General features: G+C 37.6%; 1 pseudogene across 1 annotated transcript; it reads left to right on the top strand.

The window, feature by feature from the left end:
- The first annotated feature begins 4,044 nt into the window (after nt 1–4,044).
- Nucleotides 4,045–5,048, top strand: LOC116536750 (annotated as a pseudogene). Its single transcript, XR_004262781.1, has one exon. The product of XR_004262781.1 is annotated as a 60S ribosomal protein L5 pseudogene (transcript).
- Nucleotides 5,049–17,016: the final 11,968 nt, after the last annotated feature.

Here is a 17,016-nt window from a genome sequence, read left to right as displayed (position 1 = left end):
TAAAACTCTCAGCAAAATCCACATACAAGAGACATACCTTAATGTAATAAAAGCTATTTATGACAAATTCACAACCAACATAATACTGAATGGGAAGAAGTTGAAAGCATTCCCTCTGAGAACTGGAACAAGACAAGGACGCTCACTTTCACCACTCCTCTTCAACATAGTACTAGAAATCCTAGCCAGAGCAATCAGACAAGAGAAAGAAATAAAAGGCATTCAAATTAGTAAAGAAGTCAAACTGTTTGTCTTGATAACCCTAATGACTTCTCAGAAAGCTCCTAGAACTGATAAAAGAATTCAGCCAAGCGTTCGGATCAAGATTAATGTACACAAATCAGTAGCTCTTCTATTCACCAACAGCGACCAAGCAGAGAATCAGAAGGAGACTTAACTATTCTAAATATATATGTGCATCCAACATTGGAGAACCTTGATTCATAAAACAAGTACTTTAAACTTAGGAAAAGACTTAGACTGTCACACAATAATAGTGGGGACTACAACACCCCCACTGACAGCATTAGACAGATCACTGAAGTAGAAAACTAACAGAAATTCTGGACTTAAATTTAACACTGGACCAATTGCACCTAAAAAATATCTACAGAATACCCAATAATCACAGAATATACATTTTTGTCATCTGCATATATAACATACTTTAAGAATGACCACATGCTTGGCCATAAAGCAAGTGTCAATAAATTTCAAAAAATCAAACTCCTATGAAGCATATTCTCAGATCACAGTAGAATAAAAAATCAATACCACCTTCAAAACCACAAAATTACATGTAAACTAAGCAACCTTGTCCCAAATGACTTTTGGGTAAAAAAGCAATTAGGGCAGAAATCAGAATATTCTTTGAAATCAGTAAAAATGGAGACACAACATACCAAAATCTCTGGGAGGAAGCAAAAGCAATGTCAATAGGAAAGTTTATAGTGCTAAATGCCTAAATCAAGAAGATAGATCTCAAATCAACAATGTAACATTGCATCTAAAGGTACTAGAAAAACAAGAACTATCTCAAAGCTAGCAAAAGAAAAGAAATAACTAAAATCAGAGCAGAACTCAACAAAATTGAGACCCAAAAAACCATACAAATAATAAATAAAAGTTGATTATTTGAAAGAATAAACACAATAGATAGACTTACAAAGAAAAAAGAGAAGATCCAAATAAGCACAATCAGAAGTGACAAAGGTGACATTACAATCAATCTCATGGAAATACAAAAGATATTCAGAGACCAATATGAATACCTCTACATACACAAATGAGAAAATCTAGATAAAATGGATAAATTCCTGGAAATACACAACCAGACTGAAGCAGGAAGAAATTGGAATCCTGAACAGACCAATAATGAGTTCCAAGATTGAATCATTAATAAAAAAAATCTACTAATCAAAGGAAGCCCTGAACTAGATGGATTCACAGCAGAATTCAATCAGGTGTTCAAAGAAAAGCTGGTACGAATACTCCTGAAACTATTCCAAAAAATGAAGGAGGAATTTCTCCCTAACTCATTCTATAAAACCAGTATCATCCTCATACCAAAATCTGTCAAAGACACAGTGAAAAAAGAAAATGACAGGCCAATATTCCTGATGAACATAGACACAAAAATCTTTGATAAAATACTAGCTATCCAAATCCAGTAGCACATCAAAAAGATAATTCACCACAGCCAAGTAGGCTTCATTCCTGGGATGCAAGGATGGTTCAACATATGAAATCAATAAACATAATTCACCATATAAACAGAATTTCGAAGAAACCATATGATCTTCTCAATAGATGCATAAAAAGCTTTTGATAAAATACAACATTACTTCATAATAAAAACCCTCAACAAAGTAGCCATGAAAGGAACATACCTCTAAACAATAAGAGCCATCTATGACAAACCCACAGCCAACATCTTACTTAAAGGACAAAAGCTCAAAGTATCTTCATGAAGAACTGAAACAAGACAAGGATGCCTGGTCTCACCACTGCTATTCAATATAGTACTGAAAGTCCTAACCAGAGCAGTAAGGCAAGAGAAAGAAATAAAAGGCATCCAAATACAAGAAGAGAAAGTCAATTTATCCCTCTTTGCTGATGATATGATTCTATGCTTAGAAAACCCTACAGATGCCATCAAAAGGATCCTGGAACTGGTAAATTACTTTAGCAAAGTTTCAAGATACAAAATCAATGTACAAAAAGCAGCACCATTTCTATACACCAATAACATTCAAGCTGAGAGCCAAATCAATAATGTAATCCTATTTACAATAGCCACAAAAAATAAAATACCTAGGAGTACATCTAACCAATGAGGTGAAAGATCTCTACAAGGAGAACTATGAAACACTGATGAAAGAAATCACAGATGACACAAATAAATGGAAAAACATCCTACACTCATGGCTTTAAAATAGCCATACTGTCCAAAGCAATCCACACATTCAATGCTATTCCTATAAACTACCAATGTGATTTTTCACAGAATTAGAAAAAAAACTAATCTAAAATTCATTTGGTACCAAAAAGGAGCCTGAATAGTCAAAGCAATCCTAAGCAAAAAAGAACAAATCCAGAGGCATCACAGTGCCTGACTTCAAACTATACTACAATGCTTCAGTAACCAAAACAGCCTGGTACTGGTACAAAAATAGATACATAGACCAATGGAACAACCACCAACTGATCTTTAACAAAGTCTACAAAAATAAGCAATGGAAAAAGATTCCCTATTCAAAAAATAGTGCTGGGTAAACTGGCTAACCATATGCAGAAGAATGGAACTGAACACTTACCTATCACCATATACAAAAATCAACAAGATGGATTAAAGACTTAAATTTCAGACCTCAAACTATAAAAATTATAGAAGAAAACCTAGGAAATAGCCTTCTGGACATCATCTTTGGCAAATAATTTATGAGTAAGTCATAATTCCTCAAAAGCAATTGCAACAAAAACAAAAATTGGCAAGTGGTACTAATTAAATGAAAGAGTTTCTGCACAGTAAATGAAGCTATCAAGAGAGTAAACAGACAACCTACAGAATGGGAGAAAATATTTGCAAACAATGCATCCAACAAAAACTAATATCCAGAATCTATAAGGAATGTAATTCAACAATCAGAAAACAAATAACCTGATTAAAAAGTGGGCAAAGGACATGAACAGACACCTCTCAAAAGAAGACATACAAGCAGCCAATGAATATATGAAAGAATGCTCAACATCATGTATCATCAGAGAAATGCAAATCAAAACTACAATGAGATACCACTGCACACCAGTTAGAATGGGTATAATTAAAAAGTCAAAAAAATAAACCAGACATTGGTGAGGCTGCAGAGGAAAGAGAACACTTATACACCGTTGGTGGGAATTTAAATTAATTCAGCCACTATGGAAAGCAGTTTGGGGATTTCGCAAAGAAAAGAAAAGAAAACTACCATTCAACCCAGCGATTCTATTAATGGGTACATACTCAAAGGAAAATAAATAATTCTACCAAAAAGACACATGCACTCATATATTTATCACAACACTATTAAGAACAAAGGCATAGAATCAACTTAGATGCCCACCAATGGTGGATTGGATAAAGGAAACATGCTATATACACACCATGGAATACTATACAGCCATAAAAAATAAAATCATGTTCTTTGCAGCAACATGGATACATCTGGAGGCCATCATACTAAATAAATTAATGCAAAACCAGAAAACCAAATATTATGTTCTCACTTATAAGTGGGGGCTAAATTTCCAGTACACATAGACATACAGAGAAGAACAACAGACACAAGGGATATCAAAAGGAGGTGGAGAGGTAGGGGCACAAGGTCTGTAAAACTTTCTATTGGTTAGTATGGTCACTGTCTTGGTGACAGAATCAGTGGAAGCCCAAACCTCAGCATCATACAATATACTCATTTAAAAAACCTGTACCTGTACCTCTTGAATCTAAAATAAAAATTAAATGGAAAATAATTAAAAATAAAAATTAAAAAAAGAAAACTTGAGGTCTTTGTTGAGCCGCGGACATGGGTCTCTGTTCCGCAGGATGGGGTTTGTTAAAGTTGTTAAGAATAAGGCCTACTTTAAGAGATACCAAGTGAAATTTAGAAGATGACGAGAGGGCAAAACTGATTACTATGCTCGGAAATGCTTGGTGATACAGGATAAAAATAAATACAACACACCCAAGTACAGGATGATAGTTCGTGTAACAAACAGAGATATCATTTGTCAGATTGCTTATGCCCATATAGAGGGGGATATGATAGTCTGCGCAGCATATGCACACGAACTGCCAAAATATGGTGTGAAGGTTGGCCTGACAAATTACGCTGCAGCGTATTGTACTGGCCTGCTGCTGGCCCGCAGGTTTTTCAACAGGTTTGGCATGGACAAGATCTATGAAGGCCAAGTGGAGGTGACTGGTGATGAATACAATGTGGAAAGCATTGATGATCAGCCAGGTGCCTTTACCTGCTTTTTGGATGCAAGCCTTGCCAGAGCTACCACTGGCAATAAAGTTTTTGGTGCCTTGAAGGGAGCTGTGGATGGAGGCTTGTCTATCCCTCATAGTACCAAGCAATTCCCTGGTTCTGATTCTGAAAGCAAGGAATTTAATGCAGAAGTACACCAGAAGCACATCATGGGCCAGAATGTTGTAGATTACATGCGCTACTTAATGGAAGAAGATGAAGATGCTTACAAGAAACAGTTCTCTCAATACATAAAGAACAGCGTAACTCCAGATATGGAGGAGATGTATAAGAAAGCTCATGCTGCTATACGAGAGAATCCAGTCTATGAAAAGAAGCCCAAGAAAGAAGTTATGAAGAAGAGGTGGAACCACCCCAAAATGTCCCTTGCTCAGAAGAAAGATCGGGTAGCTCAAAAGAAGGCAAGCTTCCTCAGGGCTCAGGAGCAGGCTGCTGAGAGCTAAACCAAACAATTTTCTATCAGGATTTTTCAGATAAAGACAATAAACTTATGGACAGCAAAAAAAAAAAAAAAAAGAAAAGAAAACTTTTGGAGGTGATAGATACGTTCATTATCTTGATGTTTTTGATGGTGTCACTGGTATACACCTATGTTGGAACTTATCAAATTGTACATTTTAAATTATAACTCAATAAAGCTGTCAAAAAATAAAAAAGAAAAGTAAAACCCAATGCTCTGTAGTATCTCTCTTCTGGTATAGTGGGTGTCCTATATGCTAATATTTATTCCTCCTGTGATCATTTTACAAAATGACCTTCTTCAATGAGGTCGTAAGTTCCCTAAAGGTGGGGACAATGTCTGTTACACTGTTTTTTTAAAAGTTTATTTAATTTCCCAGAGTATATTTGTTAGAACTCTGGCAGAAAATTGATGAAATACTCAAATTGAGGTAAGTTAAGGAAAGGGACTTTTTTTTTTTTTTTTTTTTTTTAACGAAGATGAGGTCATTGTTAAGGGATCTCACACAAGGTTTACTACATGACCAAGGGCAGGTTACAGACAGGTGTTATTATCGCTCCTAAGCCTGAGGGGGTGAAGGGATGGTGTGCTTATCAGAACTTGGACTCAGAAAAAAAGTTATGTGGAGAGGCCTGTGACCTTCAGTAGGGGAACACGCCCAGCCTTAATAAGCCTGAGCTGGGAGAGTAGCTAATAGAAGCCACCATTCTAATCTCCTGTTGGTGTTTTCCACTGGACAAATCCAACTCGAAATCAGAACATGAGGAAGAGCACTGATATGGTATACACAGGTCAATCTCTTGAGACAGTGATCAGAGCACAGAAAGGTATAGGGTGGGTCTGGAGGCCCATGGGGATAGGCAGCACATAGGCTATCTAGAACTATGTCAAACGTGCTCACTTTGCAAATGCTTCTTGTCTGATTAATAAATTGTTGATTTAAAAATCTTAACAAAACTATCATATTTTGCTTTAGAAGAATGACTATTCATTGGCATTTGAAAGCATTTCTCTTTTAGGACCATCTGCAAATTCAATTGACAGTTATTTTCTCACTATTGCCTCCTCGGCACTTCTCATTCCATCAAAATTGTGCCAAATAAATTTCCAGGGCTACTCCTTGATTTCTAAATTCTTCTCTCCAATAGAGATATTTAGGTAAACTGTAATCTTTGTTTGGAGCGATAATATTTTTAAGTGTTCCTCTAAGAAAAGGTTTCATATTTAAATAAATTTGGGAAACTAAATTAAATAAAGTGAATGAATCTACGCTAAAATGTATAAACTGCAGCAAAGTTCTGCCTGGACATCAAGGTGTTCCTATATATCCTCTGAAATCTAGGTGGAGGTTTCCAAACCTCAGTTCTTGGCTTCTGTGCACCCACAGGCTCAACACCACACATAAGCTGCCAACACTTGGGGCTTGCACCCCCTGAAGAATGGCCTGAGCTGTACCTTGGCCCCTTTTAGCCATGGCTGGAGCTGAAGCAACTGGGATGCAGGGTAGCATGTCCTGAGGCTGCATAGAGCAGGGGGATCCTGGGCCCAACCCATGAAAGCATTTTTCCCTCCTAAGCCTCAGGTCTGTGATGGGAGGGGCTGCCATGAAGGTCTCTGACATTTTCTCCATTGTCTTGGTGATTAATATTTGGCTCCTCATTACTTAGGCAAATTTCTGCAGCTTGCTTGAATTTTCCCTCAGAAAATGGGTTTTTCTTTTCTACTGCATCATCAGGCTGCAAAATTTCCCAACTTTGATATTCTGCTTCCTCTTGAACACTTTGCTGCTTAGAAATTTCTTCTGCCAGATACCTTAAATCATCTCTCTCAAGTTCAAAGTTCCACAGATCTCTAGAGTAGGGGCAAAATGCTGCCAGTCTTTTTGCATAGCAAGAGTGACCTTTACTCTAGTTCCCAACAAGTTCCTCATCTCCATCGAGACCACCTCAGCATGAACTTTATTCATTCACTATCCGCATTTTGGTCAAAGCCATTTAACAAGTCTCCAGGAAGTTTCAAACTTTCCCACATTTTCCTGTCTTCTTCTGAGCCCTCCAAACTGTTCCAGGCTCTGCCTGTTACCCAGTTCCAAAGTCGCTTCCACATATTCAGATATCCTTATAGCAACACCCTACTCTCTGCAGTACTAATTTACTGTATTAGTCTGTTCTCACGCTGCTGTGAAGACATACCCGAGACTGGGTAACTTATAAAGGAAAGAGGTTAAATTGACTCACAGTTCTGCATGGCTAGGGAGGCCTTAGGAACCTTACAATCATGGTGGAAGGCACCTCTTCACAGGGCAGCAGGAGAGAGAATGAGTGCCGAGTGAAATGGAGAAAAGCCCCTTATAAAACCATCGTATCTCATGAAAACTCACTATCATGAGAACAGCATGGGGGATCTGCCCTCATAATCTAATCACCTGCCATGAGGTCCCTCCCACAACATGTGGGGATTATGGGAACTACAATTCAAGATGAGATTTGGGTGCAAGCACAAACCATATCACCATGTCATCCTCCCATTTCTACAACAACAGAGGAACATCCCAGCAGACCCATTCTAATGCTACCCATAAACTGGTTCTTGGCATTTCTAGAAAAAAATATCCAACAAAGAAAACTTTTGCTGTTATCATTTATAATTGAGGAAGAAATAGAGACTCTGGTCACCACCATGTGGCATGTTCACAGAATGGGTTGCGAAGGGGGTTTTGAGAAAAATTATGCCAGCTAAGCCTTGATAGAGCAATAAACAGAAGGCACAAGCTGTGCTCTACAGTCTCTCTGTGGGGTATGACCTGCAATCTTCATTATCAAAAGAGCGAACATTGTTTTTTTCTGCTTTTCAATAGGTAATTCGCTCTTATTCAAAGAGATTGTAGATAAAAATGCTCTGTCCTTTTGAAATTTACAATATGCTGGACAATACTTTCTGAGTGTTATGAGCACCATAGTGAGAACAAGATGTCCTTGGGCTCCCTCCCCTGCTTTCTCCTCCTCTTCCCTCCTCTCCCTGATACCTCTCTGCTTCTTCTATCTGTCCTTTCCACTGCTCCCCAGCCCCCAAGGCTGCTTTTGTGTTAACTCCTGCTGCCTTCACATAAAACATCCCACTGTCATTAATAAACAATGGCTAGTGTCACAGATGAGACCTCAGCCACCCTGGCCTGCTGAGCTCCAACTTGAAAAACTAGCAATTAAAAAAAAAATCCTTCTATCTGCTAATCTTCCTTCAAGAGAATCAGATGCAAAATGATGTTCTTTTTCATGAAAATGTTCCTAGCCTGTGGGTGTCAACAGAGGAAGTCTGCTACACCCCAAGGTGATTAGCAAGAAAGCCTCCCTCCTCATCAGTAAAGAACAAACTACTAGGCAACTCTTCACCCACCAGAACTACATAGTCGCCTCTTCTGCCTGTTTTGGTGGGCAGTAAAATCTGGGGGTATTTGTTCTGGAGGTGTGAGTAAAAGGCAATGAGTTAGGTTCACTGCCTTCTTTCACAATAAGGTGAACTGGACTCAAATATAATTGCAATGTTTAAAGTGGTCTCAACCCTTCTAACACAAATGCTAGCCTTCTTCGGCACTCAGTTATTGGTACCAATAAACGGCCCCTCCTCCCTCCTTTCTCTGGAGGAATAAACAGCATGTGCTATTTGTTATACACTGTCTGTTCCCACCTCGACAAGGAAAACCAAATGTCCTGATGTTTTGGTTCCCTCATGTCAGCTCAATACTGGCTGGAAGTACTCAACATAAAGGATGTCCCAAAGAAAGAATTTCATTTTACTTATGAAACCAGTATTCTCAAACCACAAACCAAACTCTGTGGTTACAGAATATGATTATTCTCTTCCTAAATTAAGTAGTGGTGGGCAAGGCAAAAGTCCATGAGGGCAAATCATCTCTCCCTGCAGCCATCCAGGTAACACCCCCAGATAACATTTGTGTTTGTCTAGTACAAGGCACCATTTCTCAAAATGTCTTCCATATGCTTAGAAACATGTAGAATAGAGGGCCCCACTGCAGATCTTCTGAATCATAACCTCTGATTTGAATGTGTTCCTGGTAATTCTCATGCTCACTCAAGTTTGAGAATCACTGATAGGCATGGGTCCAGAGACTCTGCCTATACCTGATTAAGCTATTTTTTACGCATCACAGAGGAGAGAAGGGTTTTGGAGGCATACTCAACTCTCTATGCTTTCTTCATAACATTATTTTTATTTAAAACATCACCTGTTATATCAACATGAATTTCAACTTAAACACAAGTGATACACAAGGCAAAGACAAATGCTTGGGTATGATTTAGAAATATTTGCTATCAAACAGAATTACTTTAAATTTCTGCCTACACTCTCATACCATCTTATATTACCCACAGGCTGTCTTTGGGGTTACTCCTAGATGTGATTTCTATGCTTTGGCTTTGACCTTATCCCAGCTGCCTACTTTTGGAACACATACCCATTCCTTTTACTTTCCACCCTTCTTCTAAGAATTATTCCTCCAATCAGTTTTTGTCTTTATAGAGCAGCACTTCACAGAGGGTAATCTGGGAATCCCAGAGGTCCCTGAGACTCTTTTAGGGGACTGATGAGGTAAAAACTATTTTCATAACTAAGATGTTGTGTTCCTTTTACTCTTATTTTCTCATACGTGTACAATGGCATTTTCTGGAAGCTACATGATGAGTGATAACATCATCACTCTGATGGCTAGTGGAATGCATTTCTGTGTATTCTTGTGTTTTAAGATTTTCTCAATTTTAATTTCTAAAATGATGAATATCAATAGATATAGTTCACATAAACGAAAGCTCTTTGAAGCCCAATTTTTATCAATATAAAGAGGTCCTAATACCAAATAGCTTGAGAACTGCTGTTATAAAAAATGGAATCACATTTACATCAAGATGGGCCACATTTTTGTAAATTCAGAATTCTTGATCCATCTACTCTGCTGCCATCTCCCTGATGATCAATCAGTGAGCAGCCAGTTTCTAAGTGCCTGTTACATGTCAGGCATTGTACATATAGCAATTGAAGAAAGCAAAGAAGAAAAGAGGAAGAGAAGGAAAGAAGAAAGGCAGGCAGGCAGGAAGGAAGGCAGGCAGGAAGGCAGGAAGGCAGGAAGGCAGGCAGGCAGGAAGGCAGGAAGGCAGGCAGGCAGGCAGGCAGGCAAATGAATAAATGACAAAGAATGAGTTCCTAAAGGAGTTCATAGCCTTCCATAATTCTATCTATAGGTAATATGAGAATCATCTTAAAAAACATTTAAACTTAAACATGGGCCGAGGCCAGTTTGTGTTTCCAAAAGCTCCCCAGATGATTCTAATGCATAACTTTAGTTAAGAATAACATCTAAAATAATTGCCTCCAAAAACTGACGTACAGATTCCTCTTTCTCATATAACTTATTGGTGCTTAGAGTACCTATAAATACTCAGCAGCAGGCAGCAGGAAGACATTTGGCTAAATGAGTACAGGAAACATTGTGGGACTCTGTCAGTTAATAGGAAGACAAGGCAGGCAAGAAGCATTCAGTGTCTAGGTCCAACGATAAGGTAAGATTAAGGGATCAGGCTTCAATAGGACTATAGAAAGCAAGGAGGGGCTTGAGTTCTGACTACAAGGGCAGTTGATCAAGATTTCTTTTCAAGAACCAAGACAGGGACCTTAGATTCAGAACTTGAGCAAAAGGAGATGGCAATTAGGCAAGAGGCCAGGTGTCAAAGCCAAGTACACAGGGAAAGCAGAATTTGCACACTGGGCTTTAAAAATGTACTCTAGGTGCAAAATTGGTTCTAGCAGGTACGAAATGGAGCTGGGAGTGGTGTGGCAGGGCAGAAGGCTTTCAGGGACCCTAGAGATGAGTGTGAAAGACAGAAAAAGAGGAAATAGACAAATCACCAAGTTTTAAAAAGTAAGTGTTGATCACTCAAAACACTTTTACAAAACTGTGGCGTGGGTGAGAAACTATAATAGTATGTTTTTAGTTCAGTGTAAAGAACCATGATTACCTGAAAGACCTTGATTTGCTTTTGTTGACTTAATTTTAAATATTACAAAACATTTTCTTGTCTAATCTGACTTTCTACAAGAAATAAATTTTTAAGAATTATTTTCGTAAGTAAATCCGTTGATCTTGGTTTTTTTCTTCTCATTTGTCTTTTTTACCTAAATTTAATTTGTTGTTATAGTTAAATAGGATCCACTTTATTAAGATTTTACTGCATATACATTTATTTTCAACTGAAAATCAGACACCAGGCTCTTTAAAAGTTTCAAACAGGATGTTGCATAACATTTACTTGAAAAATAGCATAAATTTAGTTAATTGGTAAAAAGATTTTCAAAATGTTATGACTTTGTACATAAGTGTATGGAGTAGCATACTTTCAGGGATAGTTCATGTTTACTTCACAGAGCACCTCGACACATCAGAGCTACTTTCTGACAAATTGATCGATTCAACGAATCAAGTCAGGAAGGCTAAGCAACTTGGTGGATGTAATGTTTAAACTCTGAATATTTCCTTAACAGGAATTCTTTCTGAAGGAATAATCAACTCAATTTTTCTAGTTCTGTGCCCAATGGTATCTTGGATAAAACTGCTATAGCAGCTGATCCTGCATAAATAGCAGCCAACTGAGTGTACTGGAGACACATTACCTTATTTGTGCAGTAATAGATGTCTAACTTATAAACTTGTCACTGTATGAATTAAACTTTTTCCTAACTCTGTATTTCATAGACAGCTATTTATTAAACTCTTTAATTTTTAGTAGGTAAAGTTAGATGGATTTTCCAATACATTATATCACGTCAATGAACCTACTTTGGTAAACACACATTTAAAAGTTTCCCTCCAACCACTGAATACACCCTTCTGTCCTTCTCTTTCTTAGTTTTTGTTTTTTTTGTTTTTTTTTTTTTGCCACCTCTTATGCTTTTATTTCACTTTTTTCTCTTCTCTAATTTCTCTTCTAACGCTAGAATTCTTTTATCCTCCATCACAAAAAGTAGATTTCTCTGTTGAACTCACAGACAGATCATTCACACACTCATTTATTCACTCATTCATAAATTCAAACAATCAATAGTATTTACAGTGCAGCTTCCATGTACCAGGGTTTGGCTACTATCTGTGGCTTCTCTTCGAGGCCTCCTCTTCTTTTGTCCTCCCACATCCCAGTTCCCCCTCATACATACAAACACACATACTCACACATGCATTCAGAGGATTTTATAATTGGAAGTGAACATATGTCACTGAATTTGGCCACTACTATACATATATACTAGAAAAGAGTGGCCAAATTCAATGACATATGTATATATACACAAAATATATATGTGTATATATATTATATACATTGTATATATGTATACATATATATTTTTATGCACATATATACAATGTATATAAAATATATATACATGGCCTTCTTCCTTTTGGTTCTTCATATTATTTTCCCTTTGGGACTCTACCCAATGGCTAAAGAATTTCAACCTTTTTATCTAACTGAGTAGAATACTGGGTCCCTCAATCCATGGCCAAATACTTTGAGGCTAGTCTTACAATCAATTACAAAAAGATAGAAATGACTCTGAGAATCCCATTCCCATTTCAGAGCATAGCAGCAGGAGAATTGGGTGTAACATTTGTCTGTGTGTTTTTTTTATTTTAATATTTAAAAAATTCAAACAAAGTTTATGCTCCTGGCCTCTCAGGTGAGATTTTAGAAAGGACTGTTCAACCTAATAATGTTAAAACCCCAAACTAAACCACTTTAGAGTAAACTTTAATTTGAAAGGTGCACATACGGTATTTTTTTCATTTAATAAACATTTATTGAGCACTTCTTATGGGCCAACCCCATGCAAGCTACTGAGGAAACAAAGACAAGTTAGACCCAAATTCTGCTCTTGAGAAGTACCCAAACTAGTGAGTCATACACGTAAATCACTGACTGCAATATATCATAATGAATACTATGTTAAAGGAACAAACTCTTGTTTGTGTGCAACTATGAGCAAACTAGTATTTATCCCTGTAGTGGGAGTAGAGGATGATGGTAGAGAGTCAAGGACACAACAGAGAGAAAGCAATATTTGAATTGGTACTTGAAAGCTGAGCAGGAATTTTCCAGAGGTAAAAAGAGCATGACGGAAAAGGAAATAGCTTGTGAAACTCTCTTTAAGATGGCTTCTTGTATTAAGGGAGCAGGAGAACTGAGGAGGTGAATTACTTGATGAGGTCAAGCATGGCCTCAATGGTATTTCCACAGAGAAAAATCTTAGCTGCCTCTTCTTCCCCAGAGTGTCTTTGTTTTGTTTACTACTCTATTTCAATGAATCACCAGCTGGATGAAACCCAAGCAACCTTGGCAGATGAGGACTTGTTTTACCTATACTGGACTTTAAGGACTCTCTTTAGCTGACTCTTTGCAATCTACAATTCTCATCGTCAGAGAACTTACATAATGTGAACTTTTGAGCCCATCCTGTCCCATGTTTCTGGAATGAACTCTTGAAAGGCATGCCTGGGCCGGGCGCGGTGGCTCATGCTTGTAATCCCAGCACTTTGGGAGGCCGAGGCGGGTGGATCACGAGGTCAAGAGATTGAGACCATCCTGGTCAACATGGTGAAACCCCGTCTCTACTAAAAATACAAAAAAAAAAAAATTAGCTGGGCATGGTGGCGTGTGCCTGTAATCCCAGCTACTCAGGAGGCTGAGGCAGGAGAATTGCCTGAACCCAGGAGGCGGAGGTTGCGGTGAGCCGAGATCGCGCCATTGCACTCCAGCCTGGGTAACAAGAGCGAAACACCGTCTCAAAAAAAAAAAAAAAAAAAAAAAAAAAAAAAAAAAGAAAGGCATGCCTGTTAAATTCAAAGAATGTGCTAGGTGGAGTTTAGCAAATGTATTAGAATGACAGATTCTGGGTACAAGAGTAATCCAGGCTAAAATTATGGCACAGATCCAATGGGAGAAAAGGTAATAAAAAACTATCTAGAGTTCTTGAATTTGGGGTCAGAGACCAACTTGTAGAATGAGGATAGAGGATTAGTAGGATCAAGCATGGAATGATAAAGGTTTCCATTATCTCTAAGCTCCGTGTACATAGAGAGAATCTTCTAAAAACCGACAAACTTGAAGTTATCACAATTCCATCCCATTTTAGCACAATCAGATCATCCCTGAAGTGTCACGCCCACTTCTGGAAAGCATCCCTTAAAGATGAGGAGAAAATGGAGCGGGCCCAGGAGAAACCACATCACAAGATAAAAAATTGAACACCAGAGAAATCAAGGTAAAGAGGAGGGGCCGTTAATTATCTTCAACTAAGAAAAGTATGTACACGTATATATGTATTTCATCTCCATATGATATCATTTCAGGAGACTGATTTTGAAAAGACATTTGAATGTATGCTGACATCTCTGTCTGTATTCTTTAGACTGTCTACAAATTGATTAGTTTAGCTCTGTTTTATTACTATTTAAATATTTCATTATTTTATGTTATCACCTCTATTTTAGTTTTGTACTTATACCAATTAGCATAAATATTTTAATGGTTATCTTAGAAATTACAAACACTTTTTTTTTTTCGTGAGACGGAGTCTCACTCTGTTGGCCAGGCTGGAGTGCAGTGGCATGATCTCGGCTCACTGCAATCTCCATCTCCCAGGTTCAAGCAATTCTCCTGCGTCAGCCTCCCAAGTAGCTGGTATTACAGGCATGCAACGCCAGGCCCGACTAATTTCTGTAGTTTTAGTAGAGACAGGGTTTTACCATGTTGACCTGGCTGGTCTCAAACATCTGACCTCAAGTGATCCTCCCACCTCAGGGGTCCCAAAGTGATGAGATTATAGGCATGAGCCACAACGCCCAGCCCAAACGCATATTTTTAAACATTAAATATAATTTATTTAAATATCCAGTGCAAAACCAGAAGCAATAACAAAAATTATTCTTCACTGTTGATATGGATATCAGTTATTTCACAATCTTAATTATTACATGTATACTAAAAATTATACAGACTTTTCTTTAGATGGTTTTACATTTTTTTCCAACTTTTATTTTAGGTTCAGGGGGTACATTTGCAGGTTTGTTACAAGGGTAAATTATATGTCATGGATGTTCGGTGTACACATTATTTTGTCACCCAGGTAGTAAGCATAGCACTTGATAGGTAGTTTTTCAAACCTCATCTTCCTCCTGCTCTCAAGTAGTCCCTGGTATCTATGGTTCTCTTCTTTGTGTCCATGGGTACTCAATATTACAAATACATCTTTAACTTATTGCAACTACCTTAAATTAAAACTTTTACCATGTCCTCAACAATACGGGATATTTATGATAGTTCAATTCAGCTTACTCCTCCATCTATTATTGCTACATTTTACCTCTATAGAATTTATAAACCTCACAAGACATTGTTATCATTGTTGCCAAACAGACAACAATCTATTTACTCATATCTTTACCTTTTTTGAGTGCTGTTCACTTTTTCTTATAATTCCATGCTTCTAAATGGGATCATTTTCCTTCAGATTAAAGAAGTTTTAATGTTTCTTGTAGTGTGAGTCTGCTGGTAATAAAGTCTCTCAGATTTGTCTGGAAACATCCTTATTTTGCCTTTTTTTTAAAGGATGTTTTCTCAGTATAAAATTGTAGGTTGGCAATTAGTCTCCCCCCGCCACCCCTGGCACTTCAAAGATGTCACTCCATTGTTTTCTGGCTTTCATGTTTCTAATATTAAGAAGTCATCCATAATTCTTACTGTTGTGATCCTGAAAGTAACAGATCTTCTTTCACTCCCTGTGGCTGCTTTTAGAATTTTCTCTATATTTTTCATTTTCAACAGTTTGTCTATCATATATATATTTTTAAATTCTTCTAAAAAAAATGGGATACATGTGCAGAACGTGCAGGTTTGTTACATAGGTATACATGTGCCATGGTGGTTTGCTGCACCTATTGACCTGTCCTGTAAGTTCCCTCCCCTTACCTCCCACCCCCCAACAGGCCCTGGTATGTGTTGCTCCCCTTTCCGTGTCCATGTGTTATCAATGTTCAACTCCCACTTATGAGTGAGAACATGCAGTGTTTGGTTTTCTGTTCCTGTGTTAGTTTGCTGAGGGCAATGGCTTCCAGCTTCACCCATGTCCCTGCAAAGGACATGATCTCACGGTGTATATGTACCACATTTTCTTTATCCAGTCTATCATTGATGGGCTTTTGGGTTGGTTCCATGTCTTTGCTATTATAAATAGTGCTGCAATAAACATACATGTGCATGTGTCTTTATAGTAGAATGATTTATATTCTTTGGGTATAAACTCAGTAATGAGATTGCTAGGTCAAATGGTATTTCTGGTTCTAGATCCTTGAGGAATCACCACACTGTCTTCCACAATGGTTAAACTAATTTACATTCCCACCAAGAGTATAAAAGCATTCCTATTTCTCCACAGCCTCACCAGCATCTATTGTTTACTGACATTTTAATAATCGCCATTCTGACTGGCATGAAATGGTATCTCATTGTGGTTTTGATTTGCATTTCTCTGATCAGTGATGTTGAGCTTTTTTTCATGTTTTTTGGCCACATAAATGTCTTCTTTTGAGAAATGTCTGTTCATATCCTTTGCTCACTTTTTGATGGGGTTGTTTTTTCCTGTAAATATGTTTAAGTTTCTTGTAAATTCTGGATATTAGACCTTTTCCAGATGGGTAGATTGCAAAAAATTTCTCCTATTCTGTAGGTTGCCTGTTCACTCTGATGACAGTTTCTTTCACTGTGCAGAAACTCTTTAGTTTAATTAGATCCCATTTGTCAGTATTGGCTTTTGTTGCAATCACTTTTGGCATTTTTGTCACAAAGTCTTTGCCCATGCCTATGTCCTGAATGGTATTACCTAGATTTTCTTCTAGGGTTTTTATAGTTTTGCGTTTTACATTTAAGTCTTTAATTCACCTTGAGTTAATTTTTGTATAAGGTG

The sequence above is a fragment of the Sapajus apella genome, unplaced genomic scaffold (assembly GCF_009761245.1).
Source record: "Sapajus apella isolate SASKATOON/1434 unplaced genomic scaffold, GSC_monkey_1.0 scaffold103, whole genome shotgun sequence".
Lineage (NCBI taxonomy): Eukaryota > Metazoa > Chordata > Mammalia > Primates > Cebidae > Sapajus > Sapajus apella.
This window is presented reverse-complemented; position numbering and strand designations above follow the sequence as displayed.